This window comes from Micromys minutus (assembly GCF_963924665.1).
Source record: "Micromys minutus genome assembly, chromosome: 11".
NCBI classification, from domain to species: Eukaryota; Metazoa; Chordata; class Mammalia; order Rodentia; family Muridae; genus Micromys; species Micromys minutus.
The window spans coordinates 26,494,836-26,511,194 of record NC_137980.1 but is presented as its reverse complement, the minus strand read 5'-3'; the positions used below and the strand labels follow the sequence as shown (position 1 = coordinate 26,511,194).

Sequence of the window (16,359 nt, the reverse complement as noted above, 5' to 3'; positions counted from 1 at the left end):
TTTGGTTGCTGTAACTCTTCATCTAAGGGTTGGATTGTATGATTTCCTCCTTCCATGTTGTGCTGCTGTTGGTCATGGCTTGTTCGGGCTGCCATACTGTTGCAGTTTCCTGGCCATAGCTTCCTGGTCAGGTATAGAAGTCACAGTCTCACAGCAGAGTTTCTGGTCTTCTTCCACCGTGTTCTCTGGGCATTAGGCATGGGGTTGCGTTGGAGATGTGTCAGCTGGGGCTGGGCTCTCCACCGTCTGTCGGCTGTTCTCTGTAGGTTGACTTTGCCCTCTGTGGTGGTTTCTGTCTGCTGCAACAAAAAAAAAAGTGTTTTGATGAAGGTGAGGGCTAAACTTACCTATGGGCATTAGGGTAACTATTAAGAATGAAATTAAAGGTCATATTGGTTTGGGAAAGTACAACAGGAGGTTCACTTCTAGGTTCTTTATCAAGTGGTCAGAAATATAATACACACACACACACACACACACACACACACAAGAGGCCATAAATTTGAGGGAAAGCAGAAGAGGCTAAAGGAAGAGGAACGATATAAAATATAGTGCCCACACATAGACTTTAAAAAATAAATTAAAAAAATGAAAGCTGGTTCTTCTCTTTATAATTCCCAGATTCTGTTGTCTTTGGACTCCACAATCAGAAACAAGAGCTCTTCTGCTAGAATAAACAACAAGCTCTGGAATTTCATCCATCTCCCCTTCATGTACATTTTTTTTTTTTTTTTTTTTTTTTTTTTTTTTTTTTTTAGGAAACTCCGTGTTTCTGTTTCCTTATATAAATGATGGAATTTATTTTAGTTGAAAATATCTCTTCTTTCTCACTAATATCTGAATCTCATTAAAACCAAACAGCCATGCTCATTTTAGGCATGCTGGCCACTCCCCCACACCTCATCCCCCCACCCATCACCACACCCCATCACCACAGTCCTTGGAGATATGTAGGTTCTTTAAAGGAACTCAAGAGTCATCTGGTCCACAAGCACCTTGTTTAATCCTCAACCGCTCCCAATTCTTCTCTTTGCATACTTATTCTAAAATGCCTTAGATAAATAAAATAATTAAAATAATTTAGACAAATAAAATAATTAAAATAATACCATTTAAAACAATTATTTACATATATTATGTATTGTATAAAATATTTATTTATACACACACATATATATAAAGTGTGCTTGAGTGTATATAGTGTACCTCCTGTGTGCAGAAGCCATGGATGTCAGAAGAGAGCACTGGATCCCCTGAAACTAGAGTTATAGGTGATAGAGAGCCACTGTGTGCACTCTGGGTCCTCTGCAATAGCAGCCAGTGCCCTTAGCCACTGAGCCATCTCTCCAGCCCACATTCGTATTCCTACAGAGATGCCTGGACCTGTGGTCCTGCGCATGTGTTGCACTGCACACATCTGGTGCTGTGTGGAGTGACTCATTCTCTTTCCACTCGTGTCATCATTTTTTTTTCATTCTCCTCGTTCACTTAAACAAGTTTCTGTCACCTCTCATGTGACCTTCAAGTACACTTGTCATCTCCAGTTGGGCAAACACAGTGTTTCAAATATTATTTGACGCCACACAGTGTGACGGTTAGTTCCCTTATTTTGGCCACTCTTGTTAATAATCCTGAATTGTATTAAGTTTTTTCTAATGTGTTTTATTTTTAAATTGTGTGTATATGGAGAGGAAGGTCTGTTAAGTAGGAGTGAGTTTTTCCTGTGCTGTCCAGAAGAGGGTGCTGTGAGCCTGGACCCTAAATTCGGGCCCTTTGTGATAGAATTCCTTGCTCTGAGGCTCTGCAGCCCCTGCTTTCCTGACATCTATAGATCTATGTTTTGATGCCTGTGCCAAGGCCCTAAATTCAGTTTGGATGAATACCAGCTTCTCTTAATTCTATTTCATTTCTAATTTTCAAACGACCAATCTCTTTTAAAAGAGAGAATTAAGGCAAACCTGACTTAGCGAATATTAACTGGTTTTATTTGCAGCTTTGACATCAGGCTGTGACAACTCCGAAACAGTTTGAGAGTCCCCACACTACAACATGTGCTGGCTGGCGGTATACGGAGAACAGGAAGTGACCTGCGGGAAGAAGAGATGATGGTAACCTAGCCCAGTTTGGACCAGTTGTGTTTAACCTGGCAGTGCCATGAACCATGTTGAGGCTGGCTTATCAGTTGGCTCAAGCTAATCCGTCAATCAGTACCTTCTGAGTGTAGATACTATAAGTCGGTCTCTGTTATTGTTCTGAGAGAGTGCCGGTCTACATACTGAGCTCTCAACACTCCTTAAGCCTTTAACGCCAAGTCAGATTAGCTCCAACATAATATTAAATGTGACTAATAGAGACTTAAGGAACCATAGACTACTTTCACTCCTGGAAAAGAAGAGTCCTAGTCCTTAGACTTTTTAGTAATTGCAATTAAATTACCTAAATATATTTAAAACAAAACAAACAAACCAGACAAAAAAGAACCATCCTGAAAGTGAATGGAATTATTGGCCAGGACCTTGAGATCCAAAGAGTGACAGGTGGTGGATATCTGAGCTTTCTTCTTTCCCTTATGTATCCCAGATGTGAAGCTATGTCATCTGCTAGTGTGTCAGCAAGCACAGACAAACATAAAATAAAACTGAAAAGCCAGCAGGAAAGGGACTGCATAACAGGACTGGAAACTTTAGGCAATGACCCTTGCTCTGCAGCCAGACACCACAGAGGGAAGGGACCCCACCTCTGTAGGCCAGTGCTGTGGGCAGTCTAGACTTTCCACCCTTGAGAAACCATACAGGTGTTCCAACGCCATCACCACCAGCACCAAGGTTGTGCCAAACTGCTAAGGAAATGGCCAAGACTCTCATCCCAGACAAAGAGCTGGCTGTGTGGCATTAGTGGAGAAAATGTGAGGAGTCCAGACTCCACCTACTCAGCAAGGCCCTGATGCTTTGGAAGGACTGGTAGAGAAAATGGGCTATGACCACCGCTGCTCAGAAATAATGATACCATCTATTCATGGTGCTACTGGGGACTGTGCTGGGAGCCGGAAACACCAGCCCTGTCTGGAGTAATGAGTTAGCTCCACAGTCACACACATGCTCACACGTGGATGTCAAGAGAGTGCTAGTGGAGAGCTGGGCTTCTATCCCTACCTCATCTCTACCCATCATTGATTCCACTGAAATCCACCCCCAAACAGAAGTTCAACTGAATGCAGGGCTCCTGGGAAGATGCTTCCATCAGTAAAGAGCTCACTGTACAACTTTGAGAACCTGGGATCAGATCCCCAGCATTCAAATAAAAAGACATGTAGGACAGTATATATATACATATATATATATATATATATATATATATATATATATATATATATATTCCCAAAACAGAGGAAATGGAGACAAATGGAACTTCAGAGTTCATTAGGCAGTGACCATAACATGAACGGTGAATTCTAGATCCACATCTATCTCAAAAAATAATGTGCAGTGAACTGAAGACCTGTGTGTGTACTTACAGGCATGCTCATATGTACACACACACACAAGAAAACATTCACAGACAGAGTCACATCACAGAATATGTTCTGGAATATGTATCCATGACTCTAATAAAAAGCTGTCATAATCCCATGAGGAGGGAAGAAAGCAATATACATCAGTGCTGACATGAAGAATCTTAGCACCCAAAGTATCACGAGAAGGAAGTCATAAAAAGCTTCCAGGGAGAAAGTGTTGAAATATAGACAGAGTTAGTCCAAAAGCAGAAGATCCATGCAGAGATGTGGGAATGGAAAAATATTACCAAAAAAGTTTGAAAGTTCAGAGAAGAAAGGAGGGGACAAGGAAAGGATTGTCAAAATGGAAAATTAAACAGGGGACATTATCAAGTCTTAACAGAGGAATATGCTGAAAAACCTGCAAATCCCATGGAAACCAATCAGAACCCAGGCACTCACAGGTGAAGATGCTCAGGGGCCTCTGAGGTGTAGCAAAAACTCTAATATTTGTGTCGTTTAGGTTTCAGAGGCAGAGGGAAAAAGGGCAGAGCTAAAAAGGTATTTGGAGAAATAATGGGTAAAACATACAATTTTGGCATAAGATAAGAGCTGAGAGAGAGAGAGAGAGAGAGAGAGAGAGAGAGAGAGAGAGAGAGAGAGAACATAGATTTGAGCAAGAGCACAAAGAAAGGAGAGCTCTCACACCATGGCTGGGCAGTCACTTGGAGTAGCCATTATGGAAAGCAACTTCATCAAACAACTAGAAATAGGCTTGTCGTGTGACCGAGAAATCCCATGACCAAGTATGTATCTGAAGGAGCTGAAAGCAGCATGTTAAAGACATGTATGCACTTACATGCTCATAGTCACATTGCTCTCGATGACCAGCACATGAATGAACTGAAGTGTCCGAAGATAAGCCAACAGAAAATATGATAAAGCCATAAAAACAGCATGGTGTCATCCCTCAAAACATGGATGAAACCAAACAGTATTTACATTAAATAATTCAAGCACAGAAATGTAAGTTCTCCATGATCTTACTTATAATGTGTAGAAACTAGACAGTTGATCTTGAGACAACAACAGTAAAATGGCGGTCTCGAGGGCCTGGGAAGGAGTTAAGGAGAGAGGATGGCCAGTGGATGCAGCCGGGTCTAAGAACAAAGGTTCCAGAGAACAGTGTGGGACAGGCTACAGATGACAGGTGTGTCGTAATTTCAAACTGGCAAGCAGAAATTTTTAAAAATATTGTTAACATCAACTAATGATACATACTGGAGGCCATGCTTATGGCAATCTCTGTGACATGACTGATCGTTACTCTTCGAAATGTACTGAAGAACCAACCGTGCTTGATTCTCTTCAATGTGTACAATTGTTTATTATGTGTCAATTTAAAATGAAAGGATGGGGGTGGGTGTATCTATTGGTGCTTGTCTGTTTTGACAGAGTTTTACCGTATTGGCAGGCCTTAAATTTGTGACCTAAGTGCTGTGCTGTCACACTGGGTCTAAATATGTATCTATTTATTAAAACAAATTTTAAGTAGAATAAAAAGTATTTTATTATTCACTCAAAAACTAAAAGAACACCCCCAAAGGAGATGCTTAAGGAAGCCTGCAGCCAGCCAGAAAGTCACATGGATTTTCTTGTCTGGGTGTAAGGGCAAAGAGCCTGGCTCCATTAGAACTCTCTCTTCTAGACTAAGGTTATCTGATCTCCCTATTAATGGAGCCTTCTGTCTCTGGCCCATGGAAAGGGTTAGAAAATCTGTCATCAAGTTGGTCTTGCATTTGCAGAGAGTGAATCATGCAGCGTGCCTATTGGAGAAAATGAAAGGACAGAGAATGGGGACTTTACCGTTCCTAAAGGAGAGTGATTTGCTCTCACTCTTTCAGAGCATCATGGTGGCAAAGTTGTGGGGCACTTTGACTCAGTTCCCAGCTGCTTCTAATTATTGTATGCTTGCTACCAATAAAGGCAAACGCCCGGGGCAATCAGCTTACAGAAAGAAAAGGTTAGGTTAGCTTACATCTTTTGACACTTCAGTCCATGCTGAAGCAAGCTCATTGCTTTCTGATATCTTTGAGAGTACATCATGGTGGCCTAGAACATCCCACTGGACCCCAAGTCTTAATGCCCACCACTTCCCCAGTGGTGCTACCTTGGGAACCAAGTGTTTTACCAATGACCTCTGGAGATACTTGAAAGGATGTTGTAGCGTTGCTTATTACCAACACTTACACACATACACAGGTGAGATCTTGTTGAATTTGTGTCCTAGGAAGTTTAATGCTACATTCCTGAAAGTGTTTTAGAAATGCCTTCAGAACTAGTGGCAACTCCATTCAACTATCATTTCCTTATTCTCTTAGGAAGTTTATCAGTTTAGAATCCTTAATGTATCTACTACTGATAAAAGCATTTCATGGTTCTTTATAAACAAACTCCTACAGAGTAGCTGCTGCTATATATTTACACACACACATACACACACACAGACACACAGACACACACACACTCGAACTACCATGACCTCTTCATGGGTGTAAACTCTCAAAATATGCAAAATATGCAGCAATTGTTAATATTAGATCTTAGCCTGTCAGGTTTAAGGGATGCCCAGATAGGTTATAAACACTATTGGTGAATTCGTCTGTCTTAGGTACTTTCTGCTGCTTGATAAACACCAGGAACAAAAGTTCATCACTGAGGGAATTTAAGGAAGGAACACAAGGCACAAACCTGGAGGCAGGGCTAAGCAGAGAGCATAGAGGAACGATGTGATGCTTTGCTCCATCAGGCTTACTTGGGTGCTTTACTTCTACAACCCTGAACTACCTCCAAAGGATGGCACCAGCCACAGTGGCCTGGGCCCTCCTCCATCAACACACACACACACACACACACACACACACACACACACACACACACACGAGCATGCAAGTGCATGTATATGTGTGGTCTGTCTGCCCAGGAGTGTGTAAGAAGGGGGTACTTTCTTTGAGACATTCAGCCATGTTCTGGGAGATGAGTTCTCTGACCTTCAGACTCAGGCCCTCAGAACCGGAAAGAATCACATCACCAGCATACAGAAAGAATCAAGTTTACAACCAAGTACAACAGGGCATTTCTTAGCTTCCATAAATTAAGTGACCCAGTTCCCATAAGAAGCCCCTTCCCCATAATGATATATTTTCTACTGCTTGTATTCTTCTGGCAAGTTCTGACTAACATGGGCACGTTGTTATTCATGGAATGAAAATCTGTGTAAACCCACATAGAAACAGGACCTCCTATAAAATGAGGGCCTACCGGTACAAACAACACAAGTTTTCATGTTCAGATGGCTGGGGCAAGCTCTATATATCTTCCACTCCATCCCATGCTCTTCAGAGTTCACCTACAGGATCATGTGGTCCAGGGTAGCCATCATGGCTCTATGCAGATCAACAGCTCAAAATAACTATTAAGAACTTCAAGTTGGCTCTTGGATTGGAAGGATCAACATTGTAAAAATGGCCATCTTACCAAAAGCAATCTACAGATTCAATGCAATCCCCATCAAAATTCCAACTCAATTCTTCATAGAGTTGGAAAGAGCAATGTGCAATTTCATCTTGAATAACAAAAGAGCTAGAATAGTGAAATCCATCCTGAACAACAAGAAAACATCTGTGGGAATCATCATCCCTGACCTCAAGCTATATTACAAGGCGAATTGTGCTAAAAGCTGCATTGTACTGGTACAGAGATAGGCACGTGGATCAATGGAATAGAATAGAAGATCCAGAAATGAGCCCTCATATATATGGTCACTTGATTTTTGACAAAGGAGCTTTAAACATTCAGTGGAAAAAGGACAGACTCTTCAACAAATGGTGTTGATCCAACTGGTACTCAGCATGCAGAAGAATGAAAATAGACCCTTTGTTATCTCCTTGTACAAAGCTTAAGTGCAAGTGGATCAAAGATCTCTTATAAGAAAGAAAGAGAAAATCTTAGAACACATAAGTACGGGAGAAAATTTCCTGAACAGAACACCAATGGCTCGTGCTCTAGGGTCAAATATCAACAAATGGAACTTAATGAGATTGCAAAGTTTCTGTAAGGCTAAGGACACTGTCAAGAAAACAAAACAGCAGCCAACAGATTGGGAAAAGATTTTTACCAATCCCACATCTGATAGAGGCCTAATATCCAAGGTATACAAAGAACTCAAGAAGCTAGACACCAGAGAATCTAACAACCCTATTAGAAAATGGGGTACAGAACAAGAAGTTCTCACCTCTCCTTTTCCGGCTGCAACCATGGAGGCTGTTCCAGAGAAGAAAAAGACGGTTGCTGTTGTGCCAGAAACCCTTAAGAAAAGGGGTACTTCTGTGCCAAAAACCCTCAAGAAAAGGTTCTGGCTGTGACAGAAACCCTTAAGAAAAAGCGAAGGAATTTCGCAGAGTTGAAGGTGAAGAGCCTGAGGAAGAAGTTTGTCCTGAAGACACTGCGGAAGGCAAGGAGGAAGCTCATCTATGAGAAGGCAAAGCACTATCAAGGAGTACAGGCAGTTGTACCGCACTGAGATTCGGATGGCTAGAATGGCAAGGAAGGCTGGAAACTTCTATGTTCCTGCAGAACCAAAATTGGCGTTTGTTATCAGAATCCGGGGTATCAACGGAGTGAGCCCAAAGGTGCGCAAGGTGTTGCAGCCTTTTCATCTTCAACAGATCTTCAACGGCACCTTTGTTAAGCTCAACAAGGCCTCAGTTAACATGCTGAGGATTGTGGAACCATACATTGCGTGGGGCTATCCCAACCTGAAGTCAGTAAATGAGCTCATCTACAAGCGAGGCTATGGCAAAATCAATAAAAAGCGGATTGTCTTGACAGATAATTTCTTGATTGCACGATCTCTTGGTAAATTTGGCATCATCTGCATGGAGGATCTAATTCATGAGATCTATACAGTTGGGAAACACTTCTAGGAAGCAAATAACTTCCTGTGGCCCTTCAAATTATCCTCCCCACAAGGTGGAATGAAGAAAAAGACAACTCACTTTGTAGAAGGTGGAGATGCTGGCAACAGGGAAGACCAGATAAACAGGCTTATCAGACGTATGAACTAAGGTGTTGCCCATGGATTTTTATGATCTGGTCAGTTAATAAACAGTCACAGCTTGACAAATTAAAAAAAAGTTCTCAATTGAGGAATATCAAATGACTGAGAAGCATCTAAGGAGGTGCTCGACATCCTTAGCCATCAGGGAAATGCAAATCAATACAACCCTGAGAGTCTACCTCACACCAGTCAGAATGGCTAAGATCAAAAACTCAGATGACAGCAGATTCTGGCGAGGATGCAGAGAAAGAGGAACATTTCTCTACTGTTGGCGGGGTTGTAAACTGGTACAATTACTCTAGAAATCAGTCTGGCAATTCCTCAGAAAATTGGACATAGTACTACCTGAGGACCCAGTTATTCCACTTCTGGGCATATACCCCAAAGAAGCTTCAAAATACAACAAAGACACATGTACCACAATGTTCATAGCAGCCCTATTTATAATAGCCAGAAGCTGGAAAGAACCCAGATGTCCTTCAGTAGAAGAATGGATACAAAAATTGTGGTATATTTACACAATGGAGTACTACTCAGCTTTTAGAAACAATGATGAAATTTGTAAGAAAATGGATGCATCTAGAGAATATCATCCTGAGTGAAGTAACCCAGTCACAAAAGAACAGACATAATATGCAGTCACTGATAATTGGATACTAACCTCAGAAAGCTCTCAACACCCCAGAAACAACTCACAGACTACATGAAGTTCAAGAAAAAAACAAAAGAAAGAAAGAAAGAAAGAAAATGAAAAACCATTATGCGTAATCTTTACTCACCAAGAAAACTTTGACTATTTCCAGGTTACATCTTGTTTTACATGTACTTTATGCTCATTGTAACTAGTAAGATTTTAATGTACACTATGAAACCTTTAAAAAAATCAAGTACTGACAAAATGTATTCACATACTTTTATGCATAAATGCTTAAAATCTGTAAAAAAAAAAAAAACTTCAAGTTGATGTGTTGGTGTATAGTTCACTGGAAGAGCACTTTTGCTAACATTAATAAAACCATTAGTTTTAATATATGCTCTCTCTCCATATATATGTGGAATACATAAATTTCACATAAATATATATGTGGAATATATATATTTCACAAGCATAAAGCTTATGCCATATAAATGTATGTATTTCAATTTCTTTCTACATTAAAACACTTCAACTCACAACTATAAACCCGGGTGGCTCTGTTTTGAGCCCTTAGGCTTCAGAAGCCAACCTGAACAGCTCACAAGCGCGCACAGGACCAGCCTTGCAATAGAAACATACTTTTCTATTATTTGTTTTGTTTTTACAAAAGGATAAGAAAATATTGAGAAGAATCGCCTTTTCGGGCTTGCAAAGTGGCATGTCCACAGTTGGTCAGAGGCAAAGCAAGACTCAGAGGAGGGATAGAGCCTCTTCCGGGCTAGAGAAGCAGACCAGGAAGTCCCGGAAATGTCAACCTGTTCCCCCTCAAATTCAAACAGAACAGAGTATTTCTTCTGTGGGTGGGTTTCAGCAAACACTGTAAAGTCCACAGTATACAAACCTTCCCAGAAACAGTGGGTAAAACCGTACCAACTCCTACCTCTCTGCCTCACCTCATTTCCTTTGCTTCCTGTGGCTGCCACATCTTATTCAGATGCTCACAAAAAACATCGGTTATTAGACAACCTGTGGTTAATTCATATTCTTAGCATGGGCTGCTGGGGCACTATGTGGTGATTTAAAGTGCACACTTGCTCTGACAGAGTTATTCAAATTCCCAGAAACAACTTCAAAATATGTTCACTCTCCCTGGCTGGAAATTACTTCACTCATTTATATGTTGCTACATGAGCACTAGGAACCGAACTCCTTGGTCCAGTAGAACTTAACTATGCATCAAAATGATCAAAGGGGGAAATGTGGAAGAACTGTGCAAATGCCTCTTTTTTTTCAGAAGCAATGTAGGTTTCTGTTTTAAGTTTTAATCTGGGTGCTTTTTCATCCTCCCCCCTCCCTGCTACAGTTCAGTCTTTGTAATGCTGATCAAATCTGCCTCTTGCCTGTGCCCAGAGTATTGCAGTGACCTTACCCTGTTCCTAATCCATTACCACATCAATAATTTCTTAGGTCATGCTTTCTGAAAAGATTGTATGACATTCTTGAGAGTTCCCAAAGTAAAGGCAGCTTTGGTGTAACTGATATCAAACACTTAGAAGTCAGAGAAAAGCAAGGTGTCATGAAACCATTTACAAGAACAGTTTGTCTTTAATGTCCATAAAAGTCTCCTGCTGTACTGATACCATCTCGACCTTGGTTAGAACATGGAGATCTAATCCAGTGGAGATTTGTAATGACCCTGACGTATAGGCACTTAGAGAAATGAGCTGGGATTTCTACCAAAATTCTTATAAAAAGGAGACAAACTCAGACAGGAAGAAGTCTGACAGTAGAACTAAGGTTTCCCCCTCCCCCCGAAGTGAGGCTGAGGTGAAAGGTTTTCCAGTCATGCTGAAAATAGAAGTTGCTGACACAGGATCACATTGGATAACTTACAGCAGGGTTGTGAAAGAAATTTACAGAAAGCATTATTTATTTTTAACTGGAGTATTTCCAAACTACCTCTGGGAAGTGCCTGCCTGCCCTAGATGACTATTTCATGTCTTTTTCTGCCTGTAACCCCCTACTCACTCACTAACACCCAGAGGTCACGTAGGGAAATGTAAGGGCCCTCATGCCATTTAAAACATTTAGCTAAGTTCCTAGTCTTTAACTTAGAAAACAGATTATGGAAGGTGTGTATTTATGGTTGACAACACTTCCCTTAGTAACTAAAATGAAACATTTGTTCTCTTTTTAAATTATATATATATATATATATATATATATATATATATATATATATATATATATATATATACCCTAATATCAGCCCCGCTCTCCTCCCAGTACTGCCATTCGTAGATCCTCACACCATTTTCCCCTCCCATTCTCCTCGGAGGAGAAGACCCCTCCGGATATCACCCCTACATACATGCACACACACAGGACACATCAAGTCACTGCAGGACTAAGAGCATTTTCTCTCACTGAGTTTAGAAAAGTGGCCCAGTTAGGGGAACAAGATTCACAGGTGGGTGACAGGGTCTGGGACAGTCCCTGCTCCAGTTGTTGGGCGACCCGCATGAAGATGAAGCTGCACATATATATGGGGGGAGGCTAGGTCCAGGCCATACTTGCCCTTTGGTCGGGAGCTCCCAGGGGTCCACGTTAATTGACTTTCTTGGTCTTCCTTTGGAGTCCCTGTCTTCTTCAGGTCCCTCAGCCATTTTGTTAACTCTTCCGTGAGACTTCCCAAGCTCTATCTAATAATTGGCTATGGGTGTCCGCATCTCTTTCCATTGGCTGCTGGGTGAGACCTCTCAGAGGACACTTATGGCAGGCTCTATAAGCGTTACAGGAAATCATTAACAGCATCAGGGATTGGTTCTTGCCTGTGGGGTAGATCTCGGTTTGGGCCAGTCGAAGGCTGGCTGCTCCCTCACTCACGTATTTAAGATGCGTATCCTGACACGTATCTACCACGATAGTGTTTCTCAGCCTTCATTCGACTTCTGCCTTTCTTTTTCTAAGTCAGTTTTGGAATGTAACTTCTCTGGATGCAATAGTTACTTATGTAATCTGTATTTGTGCCTTTTGCATTTAAGTAGTATTTTTTTTTTCTTCTTAGTGGTCAATATGCTCTACTTAGCAGAGCTTGCGAGGTACGCGTTGGGGGAACTTGTGAGAATAGCTGTACCCATCATTTTTTTGCCCTTTGTCTGCGATCAAACACAGGCACCAGGTCTGAGACGTGAGCAGGATAAGCAGAGAAGACGTAAGACTGATGGCGAGCAACATCGGCCAGCTGCAGGTTGAGTTGTAAGAGCTGTAACCTCACCCTCTTTCTGCCCTCGGCTTCCGTTTCTGGGCACCCACCCTCCCAAACCTCTAGACTGGCTTCACTTTTAAGCTTTTCTGTCTCCTCTGGATAACTCGTGCTTCTTCTGACCCATCTTGAAAATTCTTTTTATCCCTGAGCTGGGAAGTACCATGAGACTCCTCACACTTGCTGAATGTGACTCACAGTTCAGAATTGATGCAGTGTCCTTAGAGGACCATGTGGGTAATAAAAGAGCATCTTTTTTTTTTAAAGACTTAAATAACCCTTTGGGGAGTGAAGGTTTACACACCATGGAAAATGAACAGGGTAATCTGTAAAAAAAAAAAAAATTCTTCAAATATCCCTAACGTGATACCAATAATAGATAATCCAGGTAATACGTCCTCCCTTTCCTTAATCTCTTGCTCACGTGCACTACCTGTTCCAACACACTGGAAACTTAGGTGGGAGTTGCCAAGACCATCTTTGTTATCTTCAAATTCCAATTTCTTCTTCATTATCTTCAAATGCCAACCAATGCATGAAGTACAATACCTCCTATGATGTTCCCAGTCAGTAAATCTAAGCTGAACTCTGTTCCCAGTGTTTCTTTTATGTCATAAATAATTCTATCTTGCTTCTGGTCTTCAGTCTCCATCCTTCAATTCATAAAAGTAAGCCACATGTCATTGTTTTCATGGGCTTAAGATTTCTTGGTAGGTAGAGCAGGACTCTGTGTTTCAAAACCTTCGCCTCTAAAACAGAGGAAGCACCTTATTTTGCCAAATAAAGCACCTGAATTGTTACCCAATTCTCTGTGCACATAAATAAAAGGTTTTACAAAGTCATATGATATGCAGCTGAGAAAATAAAAACTCTTGTCTTTATTCACTGAGAACCAAATATGTTCTATACCTTTACTTCTTTATTTTATTAAATAACCATATTTCTGTATATCTTCTTGACTGTGTATGTACTGGTGTAGTTTTCTGTGGGGTGTGTGGCTGAGGCTGACCATGAGTTTACCTTGTATGACATAGTCTCTGTTTCAGAGCTGACTTTAGAGTTATTATTAAAATATTCATCCGGCTCCTCTTATTAAATTGTTTTCAAGGCATGTATAGCAAAAAGAATAGCATAAAATAACCTGCAAGAGGGGAAAATGTTTATGTGACTTTGCATAAATTATGGCCAACCGTTATTTTAGATGAGTTTGTTTTCATTTTAGTAATATGGACTTCTTCCCAAGGAGTAACTTAAAATATGCGAACTCAAAACCATATAAACACAGTGTTTTCCAGAGGGCCACTTAGAGTGAGACTGTTAGAAAAACAAGCTCCCTTTACTTCTGTCCCCATAATTCAGGAAGTGGTATCCCAAACCTATGTACAAAAATGGTCAACGACAATTCAACTTAAAAACAAAATAGTCTCACTCTGAGCACTCTGAGTTGGCTTCAAACTAATGCCAAAACTCTTTCATTAGCTTTCCAAGTCCTGGGATCCCAAGGGTGAGCCAATATGCCCAGTTAATACTGTCTCTAGACTGCTACTCTCAGAAATCTAATACAGAACCCCCAAAGAAAGAAGACAGACTGCATTTTTATGAAGGATACTCATTGTTATAAAATCACTTAAAACAGCCATAAGAAAACCAGTGGCAACTGAAATCCAGCCTATCTATAGATTTCCCTGCTGTGCTAGAAATACTGCAATTGCAATCAATAACATATACCATGTGCTTAAACATGGTAGAGGATTTAGAGCTAAATTGTTTAAGAATTTAATACCTGAGTAGGAACCCTTAAAACAGAGGTAAAGTACTTGTGAAAACGAGCTAACTGAGACGATAATAAAATACGAGAGGAAACACGGGGAGGAAGCACAGTTCTGTGGACAACAGCTGGATAGTCTCTAAGGCACACAGAGATTGCTGACAGTAAGGATGGCCAGAGAGAGCTTTTTAGTTAACATTCAAGACTTCATACCTGTGATGGCTACTTGGTTTGTTAACTTGATGGATCTAGAATCGCCATGGAAACAAGCTTCTGGGCATATGTCTTAGAGTTTAACAGCTGTGAACAGACACCACAAACATGGTAAGTCTTATAAGGACAATATTTAATTAGGGTTTGCTTACAGGTTCAGAGGTTCAATCCAGTATTATCACAGCAGGAATACGGCAGCATCCAGGCAGGCATTGTGCAGGAAGAGCTGTGAGTTCTATATCTTCATCTGGAGGCTCACTTCCAGGCAGCTAGGGTCTTAAGCCCATGCCCACAGTAACACACCTACTCCAACAAGGCCACACCTCCTAATTGTACTACTCCCTGGGACAAGCATATACAAACCATCACATTTCATTCCCTGGCCCTCATAGGCTTTTCAAAGACATGAGTCTATGGGGTCCATATCTAGCCATAGCATAATAAAAAGTACATTTAGCCCAACTTCCAAAGTTTCCATAGTCTATAGCAGTCTCAACAATGTTAAAAGTCCAAAGTTCAAGATTCATCTAGTCACTTAACTGTAATCCCCAAAGCAAGACAGGAAACCAGCTAGGAAAACTCCAAACTCTGCGTCTCCTTGTCTGATGTCAAAGCAGTTTTCAGATCTTCAGCTCCTTTGTCATCTTTGTTGACTGCAACAAACTTCTTTTCTTGGACTTGTTTCATTCCCTGTTAGCAGCTTTCCTCAGCAAATAGCACATGGCTCTGGAATTTTGAACATCTTAGGGTCTCCAAGGAAACTTCAGTGTGACAGCATCTTGTTTCATGTCTGGGATCTACACATGATCTTCTGGGTTCTTCCAAAGGACTGGCAACACTTCTCTGTAACACTCTAAGCTCAGGTTGATCCACTCCACTGCTGCTGCTGTTCTTGGTGGACATACCATGGTACTGACATCTTCAATATGCTGGGGTCTTCTACTACAACTAGGATTCACCAATAGCCTCTCATAGGCTCTCTTCATGGTGCCACGCCTTAACTCTTTTGCATGACCCCTTCACTCCTGAGCCATCAATTGCAATTGAGGCTGTACTTTTCACCAATGGCCTTCCATGGCCTCTCACAGTGCAAAGCCTCAGCTGCTTTTCATGGTGCTTTCATGCCTTCAAATCCAATGCCACGTAGGAGCTCTTACACATAACCAAGTACAGCTGAAGCATTATTTTGGGGATTCTTTGTGCTCTCAGAAAACACTTTCCAGAAGATTTCACCTTAGTGGTGCTGGTCTCTTCTTCAACACCATCAATTTCTTAGCTCTAGCTAACCAGCAGCAATTGTCCCAGTAATTCCTTGTATTTTTCACTCTCAAGCCAGAGCCACATGGCTGAAGCTGCCATGTTCTCCTGTTTTCTGGAGCTGAAACATGGCTCCCCTTATTCTATTACTGGCTTTCTATTTTCTGACTCCCTCTCTGACTAAGCTTGGCTTTCCTGGAACTTGCTCTGTAGATTGACTTTGACCTCAGAGATCTATATGGCTCTGTCTCCTGTAATGCTGGGATTAAAGGTACCTACCACCATACCTGGATTTAAGCTTTTCTTCATCTTGAACTTTCTTTGTCCTAGGCTGGCCTTAAACTCAAAGATCTACTTTGCCTTTGCCTCCTGGGGTTAACAGTTTATGCTACTATGACTGGACCTAAACTTAGCTGGGTGGGATCTTGCCCCAAGGTCACTACTCCCTTAATTCAATTTAATATCCTTGAACACAGGATTCAGCTCCATTTCACTTCCTGGTGCCCCTTTAATACTTAAACCATAGATTTTTATTTTTCCTCTCTCAGCTTGCTATGCTTGTTTAAAATGCTCTTCATAAGACTTAACCAGAGAACAAAGTCTATGA

The 16,359-nt window shown here is 41.2% G+C and overlaps 1 pseudogene across 1 annotated transcript; it reads left to right on the top strand.

Moving 5' to 3' along the window:
- The first annotated feature begins 7,809 nt into the window (after positions 1-7,809).
- On the top strand, positions 7,810-8,619 carry LOC308427262 (large ribosomal subunit protein uL30-like; annotated as a pseudogene). Its single transcript has one exon. The product of its transcript is annotated as a large ribosomal subunit protein uL30-like (transcript).
- Positions 8,620-16,359: the final 7,740 nt, after the last annotated feature.